The 24,244-nt window shown below is 34.8% G+C and overlaps 1 pseudogene; it reads left to right on the top strand.

Moving 5' to 3' along the window:
- The first annotated feature begins 21,511 nt into the window (after positions 1–21,511).
- Positions 21,512–24,023, top strand: LOC120589265 (ataxin-7-like protein 1; annotated as a pseudogene).
- Positions 24,024–24,244: the final 221 nt, after the last annotated feature.

Here is a 24,244-nt window from a genome sequence, read left to right as displayed (position 1 = left end):
ACTGGGTTGATTACCTGCTAAAAGAGTAATAATGATAACAATAATAACATCCCTTAGGAAATTTTAACACGATTCATATCTGCATAATTTAATATTCAAAAAGTCCAGAATACAATTCAAAATTCTTGATAAACAAAGGACCAGATAAATGTGATCAATTATCAAGGGAACAGACAATTAACAGATGCCAACCCCAAGATGTCACATATGTTGAAATTACAAGACAGACTTTATTATTTTTATTATTTCTAATTTTTAAAATTACAGTTGAGATGAAATATTATATTGGTTTTAGGTATGCAGCATAGCAATTACACATTCCTATAACTTACAGAGTGATACCCCCACCTCCCCTTTCCCTCCTTTTCCCACCCCACCCTCATAATTCTAGTACCTACCTGGCACCATATATAGTTGTTAAAATATTATTGCCTATATTCTCCATGCTGTATTTTACATTCCCATGACTGTTTTGTAACCTCCAATTGGTAATTCTTAATCCATTCCCCTTTTTAACTCAGCCTGCCAACCTCCTCTCCCGTCTGACAAACGTCAGTTCGTTCTCTGTATCTATGAGTCTCTTTCTATTTTGTTTGTTTTGTTCTTTAGATTCCACATATAAGTGAAATCATGTAGCGTTTCTCTTTCACTTGGCATAATACCTGCCAAGTCCAACCACGTCATCTCAAATGGTAAGACTTCATTATTTTTTATGACTAATATTCCATTGTACATATGTACCATTTCTTCTTTATGGATGCTTAGATTGCTTTCATATCCTGACTATTGCAAATAATGCTGTAATGAACATAGGGATGCATACATCTTTTCGAATTAATGTTCTGGATTTTTTCAGATAAATACCCAGAGACGAAATTGCTGGGTCATAAGTAATTCTATTTTTAATTTTTTGAGGGACCTTTATGCTGTTTTCCATAGTGGCTGTACCAATTTGCAATCCCACCAACAGTGAATGAGGGTTTCCTTTTCTCCACATCCACACCATACTTGTTAGGTTTATTGATGATAGCCATTCTGAAAAGTGTGAAATAATATCTCATGGTGGTTTTAATTTGCATTTCTCTGATGATTAGAGATGTTGAGCATTTTTTCATATGTCTATTAGCCGTCTGTTAGTCCTCTTTGGAGAAATGTCTATTCAGGGTCTCTGACCATTTTTTAATTAGATTGTTTTTTGTTTTTTTTTTGATGTTGAGTTGTATGAATTCTTTATAAATTTTACATATTAACCCCTTATTGGATATATCATTGAAGAATTTCTTCTCCCATTCTGTAGGTTGTCTTTTACGTTTTGTTGATGGTTTCCTTCGCTGTGCAAAAAATTTTAGTTTGATGTAGTTCCATTTGTTTATTTGTTGTTGTCATTTCCCTTGCATGAGGAGATATATCTAAAAAAGTGTGGACGTGATTCCATAGTGTAGCGGTTAGCACATCTGCTTTACACGTAGAAGATCCTGGGTTTGCGCCCCAGTGGAGCTACGTTCCGTGGTCTACGGCCATGCCACCCTGAATAAGCCCAATCCTGTCTGATCTTGGAAGCTAAGCAGGTTTGGATGGGAGACCACTTAGGAAGACCAGGTGCTATAGGGATAAATAATAAAAATATATATATATATAAATTTAAAAAAATAAAAAATAATACCGGGATGGGGGAGGTAGATGGGGGAAAACATTTTAAACATTTCTTCAATTTAAAAATATAATTAATTAATTAGTTAGTTAGTTAGTTAATAATTAATTAGTTAATTAATTAATTTTAAAAACAAAAATCATTTAAACATAAAAAAATTAAATTAAAAAATAAAATAAGAATACCAAGAGCAATGTCAGAGAATTTACTGCTTATGTTTTCTTCCAGGAATTTTATGGCTTTGGGTTTTATATTGAAATCTTTAATCCGTTTCGAGTTTATTCTTGTACATGGTATAAGAAGGTGGTCTGGTTTAATTTTTTTGCATGTATCTGTCCATGAAAAAAAAAAAGCCTAGCAGTTTAAAGGGCACCTAGATTATAGGTGAAGGAAATCAATTTTCTTACTGTGTCTGCCAAATGGGTGGGCAACTGCTGAAGTTCTCTCCAGGATCAGTGGTGCTGGCAAACACTATGTTTTATGTTCTCCTACTACCTTTATAGCCCTGGGTAGGAGCACTATTCAGGTGCTTAAACTGGCTTGCCGAGATTGCCCTAATGCACCTTGGGCCCTGGCCTAAACCAGTTTCAACAGTTTTTACAAAGGTGGCCCCAGTATGGCACATCCTGGAACCCCTTGGCCTGTGTCCATCCCAGCTCCAGCCATCCCAGCATGGTGGCCTTAGTGTGAAGTGCCCTGAAACCCCTTGATTATGCCTGCTCCAGCTCCAGCTGGCTTGTCAAAGCTGCCTGGCACACACATTTTACATAGGGGTCACTCTTACTCAGGTCACTCCTTAAAGACTGGGAGAGGTAGCTGTTTTGCATCATTCATAGATACAAACACAAAACATTAAACAAAACGAGAAGACAAAAGAATATAATCCAAATAAAAGAACAAGATAAAACCCCATAAAAACCCTAATGAAACAAAGAGCAGTAATTTACCTGATAAAAAGTTCAAAGTAATGATAATAAACATGTTCACTGACCATAAGAGAAGAATAGAGAAACACAGTGAGAACTTCAAGAAAGACTTCGAAAATATAAGAAAGAATTTATCAGAGTGGAAAAATACAATAACTGAAACAAATAAACAAAAATACACTGGAGGGAAACAACAGCAGATTAGATACAGAAGAACAGATCAGTGATTGAGAATACAGAATAGTGGAAATCAAGCCAATTAGAACAGCAGAAAGGAAAGGAGTTTTTTTTAAAAAGTGAGGATAGTTTAAGGAACCCCTGGGACAACATCAAGCATACTAACATTTGCATTCTAGGAATCCCAAAGGAAAGAGAGAGAGAAGGGAGCAGTAAACATATTTGAAAAAGTAATGGCTGAAAACTTCCTTAATCTGAGAAAGCAAATAGACAACCAAGTCCAGGAAGCACAGAGTCCCAAAGAAGATAAACTCAAAGAGAACCACACTAAGACATGTTATAATTAAAATAGGAAAAGTTAAAGATAAAAGACAGAATCTTAAAGGCAGCAAGAGCAAAACAACTAGTCACATACAAGGGAAACCCAATAAGACAATAGCTGATTTTTCAGCAGAAACTTTTCAGGCCTGAAAGGGAAGGTGATGTATATTTAAAGTGCTGAAAGAAAAAAACTTAGAAGTAAGAATATTCTACCCAGCAAGATTATCAATCAGAATTGAAAGCCAGATAAAGAGTTTCCCAGATGAGCAAAAATTAAAGGATTTCATCACCAATAAATAGTCCTTAAAGGAAATGTTAAAGGGTCTTATTTAAATGGAAAGTAAAAGACCATAACTAGAAATAGGAAAAGATATCATCAATAAAGGCAAAGATATAGTGAAGGCAGTGGATCAGCCACTTAAAAAAGCTAATATAAAGGTTAAAAGACAAAAGTAATAAAATCAACTATAACTGAATAAGTAGTTAGGGGAGACATAAAATAAAAAGATGTAAAATAAGACATCGAAAACATAAAATATGAAGGGGAACTAAAAATGTAGTGCTTTTACAATGCGATCTAACTTGTGACCATAAGCTTTAAATAAACTGCTATAATTATATCTATCTATATCTCTATCTGTCTATGTATCTGTATCTATAGCTTTAGCTATATCTAGATACATAGATACAGATATATAGACATATAAAGATATAGATAGATGATAGATAGATAGATAGACAGATAGATATAGATATATATGAACCTTATAACCACAAAAGACCTACAATAGATACACAAAAAAAAATAAAGAGAAATGAACCCAAACATAACACTAAAGAAAATCATCAAACCATAAGACAAGAGACCAAGAGAAGAAAGGAACAGAGAAAAACTACAAAAACAACTAAAAAACAATTTAAAAAATGTTGAAAAGTACATATCTATTAATAAATAGATAAAAAAAACCCATCTATATGCTTCCTACAAGAGACTTACTTCAGAGCTAAAGACATATAGAGACTTAAAGTGTAGAGATGGAAAAAGTTATTTCATGCATATAGAAACTAAAAAAAAATCTGGAGTAGCAATACTCATATCAGACAAGAAAGACTCTAAAGCAAAGACAAGGAAGGGCATTACATAATTATAAAGGAGTCAATCCAGGAAGAGAATATGACATTCATAAATATTTATATACCCAACATGGGAACATTTAAGTATATAAAGCAAATATTAACAGATATGTAGGGAGAAATCGACAGTATTACAATAAGTAGGAGCTTTAATACTCCACACACATCAATGGACAGATCATCCAAACTGAAAATCAATAGGGAAACATTGGCCTTAAGGGCACATTAATCATAGGTACTTAACAGATACATATAGAACATTTCATCTAAAAAATTCAGAATACACATTCTTTTCAACTGCACATGGAACATCTTCCAAGTTAGATCTTCCATGTTAGGTCACAAAGCAAGTCTCAATATGTTTAAGAAGACTGAAATCATACCAAGTGTCTTTTCCAACCACAACAGTATGAAACTAGAATCAATTATAAGAGAAAACTGAAAAAAATATAAGCATGCTGAGACTAAATAACATGCTACTGATCAACTAATGAGTCAACAAAGAAATCAAAGAAGAAATTAAAAAATACATTGAGACAATTGAAAATAGAAACACAACTTTCCAAAATCTATTGGATGCTGCAAAAGCAATTCTGAGAGGAAGTTTGTAGCAATGTAGGCATATCTCAAGATACAAAAAATATTCCCAAATAAATAATTTAACTTTACACCTAAAGGAACTAGAAAAGAACATCCTGCAATACACAGGACAGTTGTCCAGAACAAAGAATGACCTGGTCCAAAATATCAGTAGTATTGAGGTTGAGAAATTTCTTCTTAGAATAAGGGAGAGAGATAGAGTTAGAAAGAGAGGGAGATAGAGTTAGGGAGAGAGAAGGGCACAAAAAGCAATAGATAAAATAAACTATCCAAAAGAAGACAGACAAGAAAGGAAAGGAGGAACAGGGGAACAACAAAAGCAGCACAATTACAAAATATATAGCAAAATAGTAGACTGAAATCCAACCACGCCAATGGTTACATTGAGTGTAAATGGTTTAAAGACACCAACTAAAAGCTTGAAATAATCATTTTGGATTAAAAAAAAAAAACACCTACATGCTGGTCTCAAGAAAACTAGTCTAAATATAAGGACTTGGATAAATTTAAAATAAAAGAATGGGAAAAAATGTTCCATTCAAACAATAATCAAGAGAAAGCTAGAGTGGCTATTTTAATATCAGACAGCAGACTTTAGAACAAGGAATATCATTAGGGATACAAAAGGATATTACAGACTTATAAAATGGTCATTTTACCAAAGAGGCATAATAAACCTAAATTGGTATGTACCTAATAACAAGGCTTTAAATAAAGTATGTGAAGCAAAAACAAACCTTGACAAATTTAAATTAAAATCATTCAAAGTATGTTAATTGACCATAATATAATTATATTATAAATTAACAACAGAAAGATAGTTCTTTTTTAGTTTTGCGTGTGGATGCCAAATTGTTTGATCACAAGGTGCTGAAAAAATACCCTTTCACCACTGAGTTTCTGTGGCATCTTTGTTGAAAATCTATTGACCAATTATTTGTGAGTCTATTTCTGAACTCTTTATTCTAGTCATCGATCTATGTTTATCTTTTACCAGTCTTGATAACTGTAGCTTTATAATGAGTTTGAATCAAGTATTATAGTATTCTATTTCAAAGTTGTTTGGCTAGTGTAGGTTCTTTGTTTATCCATGGAAATTTTAGAATGAGCATGCTAATTTCTACAAAATACTCTGCTGAGATTTTAATTGAGATTACACTAAATCTATAGATCATTTGGGGAGAATTGATATTCTAATGATATTAAGTCTTCAAATCCATGAACACAGTATACTCGCTCCATTTATTTGGGTCTTCTTTTGATTCTTACATCAATAATTTACAATTTTAGCACATATTTTGTTAGACTGTACCTAAATAGTTCATATTTTATATTATTGTATAAAACATTCTTTTCAAATTTCAATTTCTAATAGGTTTTGATAGTTTATAGAAGTTCAAATGATATTTGCATATTGACCTTGAATCCTATGACTTTCCTAAATTCACTTATTAGTCCTGGTAGCTGTTTTATACATTCTTTGGGGTTTTCTATTTGTCATCAGCCAATAGAGACAGATTTCTTTCTTTCTTTTAGATCTGTGTTTATTTGATTTCTTTTTCTTGTGTTATTGCACTGGCTTGGCCCTCCATACAGTGTTAGATAGAAGCAATGAGGGTGGATATCATTCCCTGTACCTGGTCAAAAGAAAAAACATTCAGCCTTTCACCAATATGTTAATTACAGGTGCTTTCTATTAAAATGGGGTAATTTCTATTCTTGGTTGGATAAGCTTTTTAAAAATTCAAATATGAATGTTTTTTATATATCTGTTAAGATGATTGCATGTGCGTGTGTGTGTGTTTTTTTTAGGCTGTTAATGTGGTAAATTACACAGATTTGTAAATGTTAAACCCACATTCTATTCTTTGGATAAACTCCCAACTTAGATAAATATCATGAAATATTATCTTTTAAAAATATTGCTGGATTCACTTTAGTAACATTTTAAAAGTTTTTTTCATGTTTATGTTTATGTTCTCTTTCTTCTTTTTTCTTTTTCTTTTTCATTTGTTTCACTATCATGGTAATGCTAGCCTCATAAATGAGTTGAGAAGGGTTCCTTCCTCTACCATTTTCAGGAAAAGTTGTGCAAAATTGTTATAATATCTTAAAAGTTTGGTGTAACTCACTAGTGAAACCTGAAGTTTTCTCTGTTGGAAATTTTAATTCATAAATTAAATTTCTTTAGTAGATATTCAGGTTATCCATTTCTTCTTCAAGGAGCTTTGTTAATTTGTGTCTTTCAAAGAATTGATATATTTCATCTAAGTTATTGTATTTCTGGAAATTAATTTTTTCATTATATTCCACTCTTGTCCTTGCAATGTTTGTAGTGTTTGCAGTGGTGGACTCTCTTTCATTCCTAATATTGGTCGTTTGTATCTTCTTTCCTTCTTGGTCAGTTTGACTAGAGGTTTATAAATTTTACTAATCTTTTTAAGGAATCAGCTTTTCATTTCATTGTTTTTTTTTCTATTATTTTTCTGTTTTCAAATTTATTGGTTTCCATTCTAACTTTATTATTTCCTTTCTTCTACTTGCTTTGCATTTAATTTGATCCTCTTTTTTTCCTAGATTCTTAAGCTGAAAACTTAGGCTATCGATTTTAGACTTTTGTTTTCTAATACAAATGTTCATATAAATTTTCTTCTAAGTACTGGCTGCATTTCACAAATTTTTATATGTTGTATTCTCATTCAGTTCAACATATTTTCTAATTTACCTTGAGGTTTCCTCTTTGACATGTGGCTTATTTAGAAATGTGTTGTTTAATTTCTAAATACTTGACTATTTTCCTAATATTTTTCTATTGTTTTCTTGTTTAATTCTGTTTTGGTCAAATAATATACTGAGTATGTGTGTGTGTGTTTTTTTCTCCAACTGACTTTTTTATATTGCAGTAAATACACATTAACATAAAATTTACAATTTTACATATTTTAAGTGTACAATTCAATGGTTTTAAGCACATTCTCAGTGCCGTATAACTATCACCACTATTTCTAGAACTTTTTCATTATTACAAATAGAAACTCTTCACCCATTAAACAATAACTCTCCTTTCCCTCAGCCCCTTCTAATCTCTATTCTACTTTCTGTCTCTATGAATTTGCCTATTCTGTGCATGTTTTTAATACTTTAAATTTGTTAAGATTTGTTTTATGGTCCAGATTATGGTCTACCTTGGTAAATGTTTCATGTGCATTTAAAATTTGTGTATTCTGCTGATGGTGAAATATCCTATAAATGTAAATATGGTCAAGTTGGTTGATAGTATTATTCTTTTATACCCTGTGGTTTTTTTTAGTTAAATTGTTCTTTTGATTTCTCACAAAGAAGTATTGATGTCTCCATGTATGAATGTGGATTTTCCCTTTAGTTCTATTAGTTTTGCTTCATATATTTTTGAAGCCTTGTTATTGGGTAGATACACATTTAAGATTGTTACATCTTTTTGATGAGTTTTAATTACATCCCATTTATAATTATGTAATGTTTCTCTTTATCCATGTTAATACTTCTTTTTCCAAGTCTTCAATACAAGCCTTTCAGGATCATGAATTGGAAGTACTCCATCTTACACTCCCCAGTTAAATATCTTAATCTAATTTTGTCAGATAACTACATTAGTTAACATGTTTCTAAAAACAGAACTGTTTGCCTTACAGAACAAGCTGAGAGCTGTGTAGTGACTAAAACATATACCCTCCAAATACAAGGCAATCTCACATTAGCAAAGGAGAAAAATTTTAGAAAGCATTTTATGGTCGTTAGTTAAAATAGTGGATTAGATGAAATTTGAAATACTATAAGGAACACTCTGTTGTGTTACTACTTACATTTTGGGATCTCTAGCCTGTTTCCTTGTCCTGTACTTCCCCAAAACTAATGTTCTAGTAAACAGCAGTGGGACTGAGCATCAGAGTGACCCCTAATGCCAGAGTACACACACTCCCACTCCTTAAATGCCAACCTAAATTCCTGAGAGAGCCAGGATTGACTTGATATCTATTTCTGGATATCAGAATAGTGGAGTGTTTTGGTCGTTTTCAGTCCTAACAAGGCAGCATTAGCCATCATAGCTTGTTTTGTCAATGGTGGAAAAAATAGTATCACATCACCACCTATTCATGACTGTTATTTCCCTGGCAAGGAACTTTAAAAAAAAAAAAAAGAAGAAGACTACAAACCAGAAAACATCTCTTACTGCCTAAAGAAAGGGAAAAATATCTTTGCTGTGAATTGGCAGAAAAGATAAATATGAAAACAGGGAGTATCTTTTCTGAGTCTCAACTTTCTCATCTGGCCTCTGAGAATTATGATAATGCCTGCCTCAGATGATGTTGTGAAAAACAAATAAGATAATTGATAAAAATAATTTAATAAACTGTAAAACTTTCAGTAAATATTAGTTATTAATACTGTCTCATACGCATCAATAAGACTTATCATCTTAATGAATTAGTTTTAATTGAAAAAGTTGATGCTTTTATTTAGCTTATATTTTTTTCAAATTGCTTTTTTACTTTATAAAGTGAAGCAGTTGGCATTTCAGCAATTTTTTTAAATTTTATTGAGATATAATTGACTGTATAAGTTTAGGGCATACAGCATAATGATTTGACTTACATATATTGTGAGTAAATTATTTTATTAATTAATTAACTTGTTTAAAGCTCTTTGGAGTCCTTGATATTTTTTTCTTGTTTTTTCCCCCCGATTTTATTGAAATATAATAGGTAATTAGTTGCTCGTATTTACATTGTACAATTCAATGAGTTTTTTAAAATTATAGTTGGCATATAATAATATATGTATTTCAATTGTACAGCATAGTGATTAGAGATCTATATAAATCACAAAATGATCACCCTACTAAATCTAGCACTCCTCTTCCCCCTTATATATTTATTACAACATTCTTAACTATTTTCCATATGCTACACTTTATATTGTCTATTTTGTAACTATCTATTTGTACCATGTCTATTTTGTAACTATCTATTTGTACTTCTTAATTCCATCTAATAGTTCTCAAAATATTCTCTGTATCTATGAGTTTATTTCCACTTTTGTTGTTGTTGTTTATTTTGTTTTTTAGATTCCACATGTACTTGAAATCATGCAATATTTGTCTTTATCCAACCCATTTTATTCAGCACAATACCCTCTAGGTTCATCAAGGCAATATCTTTTTCCAACCCTTTCCTTTTAGTCTGTGTGGCTTTTAATCTGAAGTGAGTCTCTTGTAGGCAGCATATGAAGCGGTCTTGTTTTCTTATCCATTCAGCCACTCTATTTTTTGGTTGGAACACTTAATTCTTTCCATTTGAGGTACTTGTTGATAAATATGTAGTTATTACCATTCTTTATTCATGTTTTTGGTACATGTTTTTTCTTCTTAAAGAAGTCCCTCCAACATTTCCTGTAATACTGGCTTGCTGTTGATAAATTCTTTTAGCTTATTTTTGTCTGAGAAGCTCTTTAACTGTCCTTCGATTCTAAATGATAGCTTTGCTGGATAAATTATTTTTAGTTGTAGATCCTGGGTTTTCATTACATTGAATACTTGTGCCAAGTCGGCTGCATGGGGGGCACCAGGGACTTACAGGGGAACACTGAGTTGTTGGAGTGAAGGGCTGGAGGCAAGGATCTCTCTTGGGCAAAAGTGCTGGGTATCCATTATTCCTCTGTTGAGCCCTCCCCACTCCCAGTGTGCGGATGTAGCACTGCCATAGCTGAGATGTCATCAAACTAGATAACAGAGGTCACTCAGCCTAGAGGATTCCCTGAAACTCTGCCTCCCCCAACTCGTGGTCCCACCCAAGCCACATCCAGTTGTGTTATCCATGAGTACAGTGTTGCTTGCTGAGCAGTGCCAAGATTCACACTGGTGACAGCTGGTCTCAGTTTCTGCTGTGGCCTCTGGAGGCAACTATAAGCAAGGCATCTGTGGATTGCTTCCTAAATCTTAACAGGTGGCCCCAGAGGGGCAGAGGCTAGGACTCAACTTGGCCTGCAGCTAAACTTCGCCCTCTCAGGACTGTGCCACTGGACACCTACTACACAAAGCCACACTAATAAGACCAAGAAACTTAGAATCTTTGATTAGTACATAGAAACAGACAAAGAAAGGCAGCCAAAATGGGAAGACAAAGAAGCAGAAACCACATAAGGGAACAGAACTGAGATCCAAGAATAATGGACTCAAGCAATCTAATGGGTGCAAAGTTCAAAACATTGCTTACAAACATGCTCAATGAACTTAAAGAAGTGTAGATGAATTCAGTGAGATCTTTAACAAAGAGATAAAAAACATAAAAATGGAAATGGAAATTATAAAAGTTAGAAATGGAAAACATTATCTGAGATGGAGTATATTAGAGGGAATAAACAGAGTGGATAAAGAAGAGAATTGAATCACCGATATAGAGGATGGAGAAGCCAAGGACACCCAATCAGATTGGCAAGAAAAAGGAAACCAAGACATAATAATAATTTAAGGAGCCTATGGGATATAATTAAATGTAAAACTATCCATGTCATAGGAGTACCTGAAGGAAAACAAGAGGTTAAAGAGCTCTTTGAAGAAATAATGATGGAAAACTCCCCTAACCTAGTGAAGGAAATAGACATACAAGCCCAGGAAGCTCAGAGAGTCTCAAAAAAGATGAACCCAAAGAGGCCCACACCAAGACACATCATAATTAAAATGCCAAAGGTTAAATACAAAGGGAGAATCTTAAAAGCAGCAAGAGAAAAGCAGTTAGTTACCTACAAGGGAGCACCCATAAGACTTGCAGCTGATTTCTCAAAAGAAACTATGCAGGACAGAAGGGTTTGGCAGAGCAAGCAGGTCTGTCACCACAAAAAGCCCGCTCTCCAACTAGCTCCCTTTAAGAGGCATCTGGAGCTCCAGCTGTTGCCTTAGCCTCTGTCCCACTCAGCCACTCAAGGACAGCCTTGCGCCTTTGCCCCCTCCTACCTTCTATCGTTGCAGGGTGATTTCTTATTTTTCTTCCTAGTTGTAGAGCTTCTGTTCCTTTAGATCCCAGGAAACTTTGCTTGCTGTTTGCTCTGTGTTTCTGTCACAACTTTGATTTGGTCACAAGAGAGATGAACGAAGCCTCTTGAGCAAATTACTTTTTAAAGTCTTTTATCCTTTATATTAATTCATCTGCTTTATATTTTCAACAAAATGATTTAATCTATCCACACTATTTTCAATGAAGCCATATTCATTTAAAAGTATTTTAAGAATACAAAATATTTCCACAGATATACATGGTACATCTTATCTTTTAAAGACTAAATTTGAAAAACTAACAAGCTTTCCTCAGCTATTTCTAAAATACATTGCCTCTAAATACCAGTCTTCAAGTTCTCAGAATTCATATACAGTCATCACTACAGCCCAAGATACATATTCAGCAATTTATAGTCTATGCACAGTATAGTTATAAAGTCCTTGTACACTATGTGTAGTTTTTGAAATATATGAGGTCGACAAAAATAATTTAATAAATTATATTTTTAAATAATTTATTTAGCACAAATTATGCTAATTATTTTTAAATTATTCAGAATAATTTAAAGATTTTAATGTGCTTCAGCATCATCTTTTTGAACATTACGTATTGACATGAACATGAATGTTCATAGAAGCTATAGGAAATACTATTAAAAGCATAACGTGGAAAACTAAATTTAAAAAAAAAGTTATCTTCCGTATTTGAAATTCATTTTGATTGAGATTTTCTTTGCAAATATGAAGTTTTTTATAATTAAAAATATTTAACTATTTGATTGTCTCAATTGCTTGCACTCTGAGTAAACTGGAGTTTTATGTGTTTTCACTAAACAGTGAATTAGGAGAGAGAGAATGCATTCATAATGACTAAGAATTGGCATTTGTTAAAGTTAAAAACAGTGATTTATAAGTTGATTGTTCACTTTATTTTTCAGTTTCTCACTATTAAAATCTAAGGGCTAGATTTTTAGATTGATGCATTTAAAAAATTTTTTAAATTTAATTAAAAATATGTTCTGCATTTTTTGTAGTTAAGAGATAAGTGCAGATATTTCACTAAGATATATTATTTATTTTATTTTGTTTTATTTTTATTTTTTGTTTTTATTATGGTGACATTGGTTAACGAAATCAATAAGTTTTAGGTGTACAATTCAACAGTAATATTATTTATTTAAAATGTCATAAATTATATAGAATAAAATATCAGAGAAATGTGTTGAATAAATGTAGTAATAGTTCATATTGATAACTTTAATGAATAATTAATATATTTACCAATGTTTATTAAGCCCTTACTAAGTGCCCCTTATAGTTTTAGAATTTTATCTGATTATTTCATTTTAATTATCATAGCCCTCTGATATATCTTTATTTTACAGATAAAGACATTGAGTCTCAGAATATTAATTTATACATGTCAGGAAACTAGTATATGACAGGAATAATTTTGAACAGGTCTCTAACTTCCCCATCTGTGAATATGCATATGTTTATATGTATTCGTGTGTGTGTCTATCTGAATATACAAGTCTCTATTATTTTTACTTGTATTAAAAAAGGAAACTGGAAATATTTTCCTTTCTCTAGTATCTAATGTAAAATTTACATAATTTTTAAGAGTTTTCAAAAACATTGGTGCATATAGTCACATTATGCATCTCACGAGTACATTTATGTTTTTATAGTTGTTTTGCCTCCTTGAAGGAATATTGTTATTTGATATTTTGATAGAAGTGTGTTTTCCTCTAACACAAAGGTATGAAAAAAGTTTGAAAGTTCAAACTACCTCTGAGTGGCCAAGAAATCAAGTCTAGACATGCCATAAAACATACTAAATAACTCACAAATAGCAGTTTTAAGTTTCTTTAGTTTTGAAAAAATTTTTAATTTTAATTTTTAAAATTTTTGTTTTTCAGAACAGTTTTAGATTCATAGCAAAACTGAATAGAAAGTACAAAAAGTTCCCATATGTCCCTGCCCCTGACATGCAGAGGCTCCCCCACTGACATCCGGCTACTAAATGATATATTTGTTACAATCAGTAAACCAACATTGTCACATCATTATCACCCAACATCCATAGTTTACATTAGGGTTCACTCTGGGTATTGTACATTCAATGGGTATGGACAAATGTATAATATGTATCCACCATTATAGTATCCTACAGAGTAGTTTCACTGTCCTAAAAAGTCATCCCTCTCTCCCCCATAATCCCTAACAACCACTGATATTTTTACTATCTCAATTTTGCCCTTTCTAGTATGTCATATAGATGAAATACAGTATGTAGCCTTTTCAGATTGGCTTCTTTCACTTAGTAATATGCATTTAAGTTTCCTCTATGTCTTTGCATGGCTTATGGCTTAATGGCTCATTTCTTTTTAGTGCTGAATAATATTTCATTGTCTTGATGTACTACAGTTTATTCGTTCACTTACTGAAGGACATACTGGTTGTTTCCAAGTTTTGGCAATTATGAATAAAGCTGCTTCTAATACCTGTGTGCAGGTTTTTGTGCAAACATAAGTTTTCAACATTTTTTGGTAAATACCAAAGAGTGAGATTACTGGATTATAGGTTAAGAGTACATTTAGTTTTGTAAGAAACTGCTAAATTGTCTTTCAAAGCGGCTGTAGTATTTTGCATTCCCACTGACAATGAATGAGAGTTCCTGTAATTCTACATCCTTGCCAGCATTTCGATGTTGTCAGTGTTCCAGATTTTGGCAATTCTAAGAGCTGTGTGGTATCTCATTATTGCTTTAATTTTCAATTCCCTCATAACACCTTTTCATGTGCTTATATCTCCCATCTGTATATCTTCTTTAGCGAGGTGTCTATTAGGGTCTGTTGCCCATTTTTTAATCCCATGTATTCATTTTCTTATTGTTTAGTTTCAAGAGTTCTTTGGATATTTTAGATAACAGTACTTTATGAGATATTTTGCAACATATTTGCAAATATATTTTCTCTGTGACATGTCTGCTCATTCTATTGACATTGTCTTTCTCAGAGTAGAAGTTTTAATGAAGTCTAACTTATCAATTATTCATTTCATGAATTATGACTTTGATGTCATATCTAAAAAGTCATCACCATGCCCAAGATTATAGTTTTCTTCTTTGTTATCTCCTAGGAATTTTACAGTTCACATTTTATGTTTAGATCTGTTTTAGAGTTAATTTTTGTGAAGGGTGTAAAGAAGGTCTATGTCCAGATTCTTCTTCTTTTTTTTTTTTTGCATGTGGCTGTCTAGTTGTTCCAGCACCATTTGTTGAAGAAATTATATTTGCCCCCATTGTATTGCCTTTCCTCATTTGTCAAAGATCAGTAGACTATATTTATCTGAGTCTTTTTCTGGGCTATTTATTCTGTTCCATTGATCTATTTGTGTATTCTCTCACCAATACCAAACCATTTTGATTATTTTAGCTTTATAGTAAGTCTTGATTAACATTTTAGATCACGTACATGTAATGTAATTATTGTTATTTTAGGACTTAAATGTATTTTTTTGTTTTGTGTTCACTCTATTTTGCTTCTATGTGTTCTTTTTTCTACTTTCCAATGCATTACTAGAACATTTTTTATAATTCCACTGTTATGTATCTATGGTGTGTTTGCACATATCTCTTTATATAACATTATAATGATTACTCTAGGAATTAAATTTTATGTATATACAACTTATCAGTTTACTGATACTAACAATTTACAAGTTCAAATAAACTATAGAAACTGTGCTTGTCATTATATACATACCTTTACCCTCCTGTGTTTAATATAGTTGTCTTAAATATTTTCTCTACATATATTTAGAACCATATCAGACAGTGAGACATCATCCTGGTGGGTCTGACAAAATCAGAGGAACCTTTAAAAGAAGATGAGAATTAGAGATCATATTCCTACTGATCTGCTGCCTATGGGTGCTCTCTGGAACCTGAAAGTGATCCCAGACCAACTTCTAGAAAGAAAACAGGGATCTCTGTCTTACTACAGCAAAAAAAGTGAATTCTGCCAACAACCTGAATGATTGTTGAAGAGGACTCCAAGTCTCAGCTGAGAATCATAGCCCTAGACAACACCTTCACCTCATTTCAGCCTGGTAAGGCCTCGAGCAAAGGAACCAACTAACCTGTACCTGGATTCCTGATGCAGAGAAACTGTGAGATAAATCTTGCATTGTTTTAAATTGCTAAGTTTGTGGTAGTTTGTTACACCTCAATAGAAAACTAATACACAGTTCTTGCTTTTGAAGTTTATTAGGTGGGACTAGAGTACTTTTGAGTCTAGGGCTAATTTTGTCTCACTATTGGGGGAAAACCTTTCTGCCCAACACTCTGAATTATAAGGTTTTCTACTCTGGCTAAGGGAACAAGAAACATTTCTACAAATGGATTAACTCCAAGGATTTTTCCTTTCAATCCTTTTGATTATTCTTTCCCCAGGCTCAGGGAGTTTCTTCACAAGCATATGTTAATCAGTGTTCAGCTGAAGACTCCAGAGGGAATCTCTTCAGGTCTCTGGAGTTCTTTCTCTTTGCAGCTCCAGTACTTTTCCTTGTAGAAGATAGGTGCCCTGGCCTTCTGAGACTCCCAGCTCCATCTCCTCAACTCAGGGAGATCAGTGGGCCCTGCCTGGGTTCCTTCTTCCTGAGCCATAGCTGGAAACTCTCTAGTATGTTGGGACAATCAGAGAGCTCATCTTACTTGTTCTCCGACTTACATCTATCACTGTCTTTTGTTACTTGTGTATGTCTTAATACCATCAATTCATATATTTTGTCTGGTTTTTCAGGAGGCTCAGGTGAGAGGATAAATCTGATTCTTGTTATTCTGACTAGAAGCAGAACTCCAGTGTCACATTGTATACTTTCAAATTTTCTGGTTTTCACTCATCATGTTGTCTCTTTTAGATTATCCACTTGATGAATTCCTTATGTCACAAGGACTGATCAAATGTTGCCTCTTCTATACAGCCTAATCCCAATATCTAGGAAGAAATAACCATCCCTTTCTTTGTGCTCCCATGAACCTATTGTATCATATTTCTACTATAAGATGTATCACATTATATCCTAATTGCTTGGTTAAGTGTCTGACTTTCCTTTTGGGATGGGAAAAGAAATGGTTTTGATTCAATGAACATTGCATGAATTCCAACAAAACAGATCCATGCTAGGACTGGGGCTGCAATGATGATAAGATATGTTTTGTACTGTTAAGGAATTCATAGCTTAGGGAGGGGGCATCCTTTTAGGCCAAAAAGCCACCACAATGCCATAAGAGAGCAGTATGTGCAAGATGCTGTGCACTATGTGTAGGAAAAAAAACATCACAAAACAGGAGTCTGCCCAAGCATTACAGGAGCATATTCCTCTATCTGAACCTGAGAGCTAATTAGGAATCTATAGGTAAAAGGTTAATTAAAGAGAAATTCTACAGAGTAACAATGGTTCAAAATCTAGGGAGGTGAAGAGAACATGATGTTTGGGTAAAGGTGAGTAATTTTAACATGGCTATTTCAATGCTGTTTTCTTATTTGCATTTGTAAGTGTTCAGAAAATGTAAACCAAAGCTACTTTATCTCTCAATATTCGTTGAGTGCCCGTTTTATGCCATGCTCTTCTAGATTCTTGGACTGTAATGATGAGCAAAAAGAGGCCCAATCCCTGCTCCTATGTAGCTAAATGCCAATATCATTTGCTGTGTTTACTAATACAAAACATACATGTCAAATTGAATAGCATCTGATGATCTTACCGAGGCGGGCCAAGTAAGTAGTTCTTATGATGCCAACACAGTAAGAAGAAATTCAAGGTTGACTTTATTTCATCACACTATTAGCTCATTTCTCATCACTAGTGGCCTAGGCATCTGCCTTGCATTCAGAGAATACTAATTATTAGTATTACTAATATTAGCTTCATCAGCACACAAGAATAATACTAATATTAGCTTCATCAGCACACAAGAATGAAGGAGGGAAGGAAGGAAGAAATAAGAAAGTCTGCTGTCCCTAAAGGCAATGAAAACCTTTTCTTCTCTACCTCCTTTTTTTGTTTTTGTATTATCCATATCATTCTTTTTCTTAGTCCATTACATTTAGCTTTGTTAAATACTGGCCTAGAGTGATACTGAGCAGACACTAACTTTCTCTTCTATCTACAGAGACCTGTGTTCATAGAAAGTGGGTTTCTCATGGAAAGTTTTTTGCAATTTTGATAAGCAATCTAAAACAAATATAGAAGAATAAAGGCCTGGCGGGGCGTGGTTGTTAGGGATGGGGAGATCTGTTGGACCTTATTACTAAAGAATTGCTGTTTTCCGAGTATTGCATATGTGTTTCAAATATGAAAGATGTCATTTTTAAAAGGAAGAGAGGGAGAAGAGTTTGATACTAACTTTCTCTTTCTGCCTTGATCTCATTTGAGATTTTTTGGCGGGGGCGGGGGGGAGGGAGTGGATGTCTAATGTATTCTTCCTCAAAAGGGCAGAATCCAGGCCTGATGCAATGTGAGAGAAGGGGTTAGTCTGTTTCATAAACTGTTAGAAAGATTTGAAAAATAGGCAATCTAATTGACTCATACATGGCTTACGGCCATTTAAATGCTTGCAAAATTGCTTCTTGTGCAGTAGTAGTGACCACAGAGAAGCAGAAGTAAAATAGAAGTGAGATGAGAATTCTTAGGAAATGTTTAACAAGACTTTAAAACTCCTGTTAAACATTATGTTTAACCTTATATAGAACTGTCCTTTGGAAAATTAAATGCATTTCAATGAGCACACTGAAAGTCAAAATTCACATATTTTGCCAACAAAATAATAATACCTCTTTGGTGTTGAAAAAATACATTATCTTTCAGAACTAAGTGCTGAAGAGAAACTTTTTTTTTCAAGAACTGTAACTACATTGTTACTTGGAGATTTGTAATCTGCTTTACACATTACTAAAATAGAAGTTGACATAACTACCGTGTTTGCTGTTTACATTTAATTAAAGGCATTACTTAAAATAAAATATATTTGGGTATTTATTTAAGCTATCAGCAACATACACATGTAGTACTTTCTCTATATTCATTTTTAACAAAAATTTACTTTTGCTGTCTTCTTCAAGACTCTGTCCTTACATTGATTGCCTTTATCTGATTATTTTTTAGTTTCTCTCTATGCTCTGCTAAAACTTGTCTCATACCATCATTCGCATCATTCCTTCTTCCATTTCAATCATACTCCAAAAAGTCTCTCATATGTTTGTGCTTTTCTTTTACTAACTAACAAAATGTAATCAGCTGAAATATAATACAATGAATTTATAGTTTTTATCTCTAAATTGGTTGCTTGGACATCAATTTGGAAGTAAGAAATTATTTCCTCCTATGTAAGATTTCATTCTAAAAGCTTAAGTTTTCATAATGACAACAATATAGTTACTCAACATATTCTTTGTTACAAACAATTATTTCCCTAGTTATCAAAGATATTTTTCAGGCATCCACTTGAATTTTTTAACTACTTTTGTTATTGCCCTTATTAGTTTTCTTAAATACTAATTCACTAGAGCTTTACAATATCATCATTTTGAATCACAATGAAAAACCAAATTTCCTTTAGAAGCTAAACTAAGAGATGATATTCATTATTAAAGTGATTTTTTTCTCCTAGTGATTTAGTTATGAACAGCTTTTGAACATTTCGTATATGTGTGATTATGACTTACTAGACTATGATACTAACTAATAAAAAGGGTTAAGCCATTCTAAAGGAAGAAAAATCTTATTTAAGTACAATATTCCAATACACATTTTGCTTTTAAAAAGTCTTATTTAAGTATTTAATGTTTGTACGGTCATTAATTTATTTATAATTTTACTCTCTATATTAATGTATTATGTATAATATATATAAAGTTTCTTCCCTGGCCTCAAAAAATTTGCCCTATATGCTATGCCATAGCTAGTTCCAATCATTTGAGATTTTCTATTGGTCTTATGAGATATTTTGAACATTTTCCTGAATAAAAATCTTAACCATTCTCATAGAATTTAGGAATTACAAGTAAAATATGTGAAAAAAAGAAAGCTACAACCTTCAAATCACTGCCAGGATATGTCCTGTCCTCTTTTTCTTGGTCTTTATGGCTTAAAACATAGAAGCAGAGATCAAATGAAGTTTGAGACAAATACTACACTTCTTAACCCAAAGAAGGTAGGGAGAGCAGAGCTACAGGTCATGGCTTTAGTCACTGCCACTTCATTTTTAATCCTTCCTTTAGGAGAGCCAACAATTAAAGAAACATGTCTAGCCCATCTAGATGAAGAGTAAATATAAATAAATTTAACTCTTACATTGTTATTCTTTTAGCTTCCAAACATTGGCTGTTTGGCAGAATAATTTGGTTTCCTCTCCACTTCAAGGTTTATGTATATGGGCCTAGTTTTACTCTGGAACAGAAAGACTGTCACTTCAATTCATGGGTAAGCCCTTTACCTGTGTTGACAGAACTCCACAGGGCAGGCCAGGCAAATGAATGCGCTTGTTGCTAGGACACCAGGCTGTTTCCAGAGCAGCAGGCCATTGCTATTTGCTAATCTCCTGACTACTAGCACTACACCTGTTCCTTGAGAATATGTTTGTTTTCCTTCATTATAAAGCAAACAGTAGAAAATAACACAACTGCATGGCTATAACTTCTCTGTAGCTTTCCAAGAGGAATATAATACACCAAAATACAATTTGATTTATGAAAGGAAATTCACAAATCCATACAACACCTAAACCTTCATATGTAATAACACATTTATCTGATTGTTTGAGTCATTCTTATATTTATAACTCACTATGTGTCACAGAAGATGTGAGGCAAAAATATATATTCTTCTGAGGCCACCCCAGAAGAATATGTCCTACATGTGATCATGGGGTGACTGTCTTTTTATGAATTTTTCAAGATTACACGTGATGACTTCTTATGGAACTCATCTTTTCCCGCCCCCTACTAGCAACTAGTTGTCAACAAAATTGCCATCACTACTGTCTCTGACTGCTAACTAGGGCCAGGACTAGGGGGCTGAGGCACAAAATTTAAGGATGCCCTCACTTTCAGGGTCACACAAGTGCCCTGCTACCAACATTTATCCAAAAGTGGTAAATACTTGAGTCAAGGATGCCCAGATCCGTGTCAAGAGCAAGTCTCCTGTTACTGATTAAATCGCTAATTTCAAGAGTTCTTAATCTTTCAATTCAGTTTTAACTGCTTCCTTCATTACCCTAAGACCAAAGTACCCTAAGACTAAAGCATAAATCTGTGGGAATTGGACTGGAGAACAATTTAATTGACTGACACTGCCTTATTCAGAACCATCCTTTTACCCCAATGCTGACTGTCCAAGCAGGGTTCCTTGGTCCTCCATGTGAACAACCTTCTATGGCCTAAACACTCTTTCTTGAAACATGCTCACACATTCACCTTGGATTCTAAGTGAATAAGGTTCAGGTTTAACAGCACATAATTTCTACTTTTTGGAAAGCAGCTTCACATGATACAGTATCTACCTAATGTGGCAATAAAAGCTACTGAGCCCCTCCCTCAACTAATTCTCTCCAAAACCACCTCCCCTACAAATCCCACCAATAAACCAGCTTGATGTCTGTCCTTTATCTGCCAACATCTACATTTCCTTCCAGAGAGAAGACACAGTTCAATATGCAGAACTTTTCCCTCTCCAGCATCTCCGCCCTCCAATTCCTGTACATCATTAGTACAGGTGAAAAGAAAAGCCTGTCTCAGTGGCCATAACTCTACCAGCAGTACTTCAAAGAAATTCAAAATGCACAAAGACAATCTACTTACTTCCAGCAGCGGACATCACACAGTCTTTTCTCTGAAAGGATCAAGGGACAAACCATATATTCAGATTTCTGCAGTCAGTTTAGAAAAAATTCTGAACATAGTGAGGGCAGATGATGCCAATGTCAAATGAAGTCTATAACCACTGTTTCGGTGACTGCTTGCTCCACCACCTCCTTTGCTGTCTCCACCTTACCTTAATTAAGCTGGTCTTGATGCCCAAGTCAGTGCCACCTTCTCAAGAGATCTTAAATGGCAAAGGAATTTTTGTCCACCACAATAGACAAGAAACACCAAAATAGCACCAAGAACCATAGCAAGCCTTACAGGAGACTCTAGAGAGAGACTTTGACCCAAATAAACACTGAAACCTTAAACAAAGAAACCTTACACAAGATCCCTCACCTGCAAGACACATTCACAAAGCCACTGGAGGGCAGTCCCTGGCCAGAAAAAGCAATTTGACTTCCTTCTGGCAGAACACAAAGCCAAGTCCTGGGAAAAAGAGGTTATAGATAAAGAACAACTCTTGACTTCGGCAAAGGAAGTACTTCAAACCAATCCAGCTAGGGCAAAACTTCCTGCCAGGATCTTCAGTTGAGCTCTGGGCCAGAATTTAAAGTAACGTCCCCTCTAAAATCCAGACCACCCAACTCTGTGCTTCCTAGGCCATTATCTGCAAACAGCGTAAGCAGCAGCACACCTTCAAATTACAGTGGCTATACTCTGGAACTTCTTCTGCCTCCAATTGGAGGTGAACTCACCAGCCAAATGTTGAGTGATAAAGGGGAGATGGACAGAGCCGAGGTATCCGAGAAGTTAAGACTCTCATTTCTCCACCTACCACCCCAGACAGCTTATGATTTGCTCATTCAGGAGTCTCCTCATGGGACAAGGGTACTATCTGTTTGATAGAAGATGGGATCGTTTTCAATTTGCACTAAACTCTATGGTAGAAAAACACTTGAATTCACAGATCTGGAAGCACAGAAATCCAAGCCACAGGGCATCAGGTCCCTTCCCCATTTTCAGGGCTTGACTAACCAATTTGCTGTCACTGAGTAACACTGTGGCTGCCTGAGTGTCAACTCTGAAGAGCATAATACCCCACTGCCCTCTCAAACTCATGGCCCAAAACCCCAGGCCGTCATGAGCTCAAACCTGGAGGGATGGCAGGCAGTGGGAACTTTGGAGACACTAAGAAGAAAAAGAATGGCCCAGACTCTTTTCTGTTTAACAAGAATCTAACTCCGCATCAGGAGACACCACACAGTATTCTCTTTCAGCTAGAAAGTCCCCTTCTGCGGCAGACGGACCATGCTCTTGCCAGCAGCCCACATCACCACCCCTGTTCCAGCATCTGTTTTACAGCCTTTCGGCAACCCCAATGCTGTGTATCTTCTTTTAGCTCCCATCAGTTCCAGACTCACCTCTTACATAATGACATCAGCCATGCTCTCAAACACAGCTTTTGTGACAATGCCGGACTGAGCACCCTCATGTCACACTCTACAGCTTTCCCTCATGTGGCTGCAACCCTCAATCAACATCTTGGACGCAACCATCAAAGCCCTATCCACTGTGTCCCTGATACCAGCCGTCATCCCTTCCTCATCCCACAAACCATCAAAACCAGAACCAGAAAATCCCCAGAAGTCAAAGACCTGTCCACCCGCCTGTAGTGACAAGCCTCCAAGTAACAAAAAGAGGAAGTACAGTCCTGGACTTCTCGTCTTTCTCCTCATTCTCCTTGCAGACATTCCTCTCTTTGCCATTCTCAGGGCCTCCCAAAAGAACTACTTTGAATGCCAGTTCAGCTTTGAACTTCTATCAGGCGGGCCCTCCCACGGTCTGCCTGTATACAACTCAAGCAATGGGTGGAGCCCACTCAGTACCAAACTGGAGCCCTCAGGACAGACCTGGCCACCCATTCGCCCCGCAGACATATGGAGACACATGAGTTTGACAGGCAGCAGCAGCGACTCCTGTCCCTTCTTGGTGCTCTCCTTTGTAGGGGACCTCTCTCTGGCCTCACACGATGCTGTGTCTTCTATGCCCCTCTCTTTTGACAAATCAGAAGAAAAAAAAAAGCATAAAATCTCGAGTTCTAGCAGCAAAGCCTGTAAAATCACTAAAATGCCTGGTATTAATAATGTTCACAAAAAGAACCTGCCCAGCCTTCTTGCGCTGTGCCCAGCCCCTCCTCTAGGCAGGTTGGGAAAAATAACAGCCTAGCTTTGTCACAGTCCAGTCCTTCAAGCATATGCAGCCCAGGACACAGCAGACAGAAAACCACAAACAGAATAAGGACTCTTCTATAACAAAACTATGAAGCCATTTCCAAACCAATGCCTGGCCACCCACTCCCGCCCCAGGATGTGGTGCAGGGGTTGGCGGGGCTGGGAGTGGGCAGTGGGGTGTCTATTTCCTGGGCCTCGCCTGTGGCTCTGGAATTTCTTCTTTTTTTCAAAGACCAGTTTTTAGTTTTGGAGAAAAAGAAAAAGGCAAAAGAATGTGAATTTGAGATTTACAGAAAACAACA

The sequence above is a fragment of the Pteropus medius genome, unplaced genomic scaffold, assembly GCF_902729225.1.
Source record: "Pteropus medius unplaced genomic scaffold, Ma_sr-lr_union100, whole genome shotgun sequence".
Lineage (NCBI taxonomy): Eukaryota > Metazoa > Chordata > Mammalia > Chiroptera > Pteropodidae > Pteropus > Pteropus medius.
The sequence above is the reverse complement of the archived record's forward strand: the minus strand, read 5'-3'. Positions and strand labels throughout refer to the sequence as shown.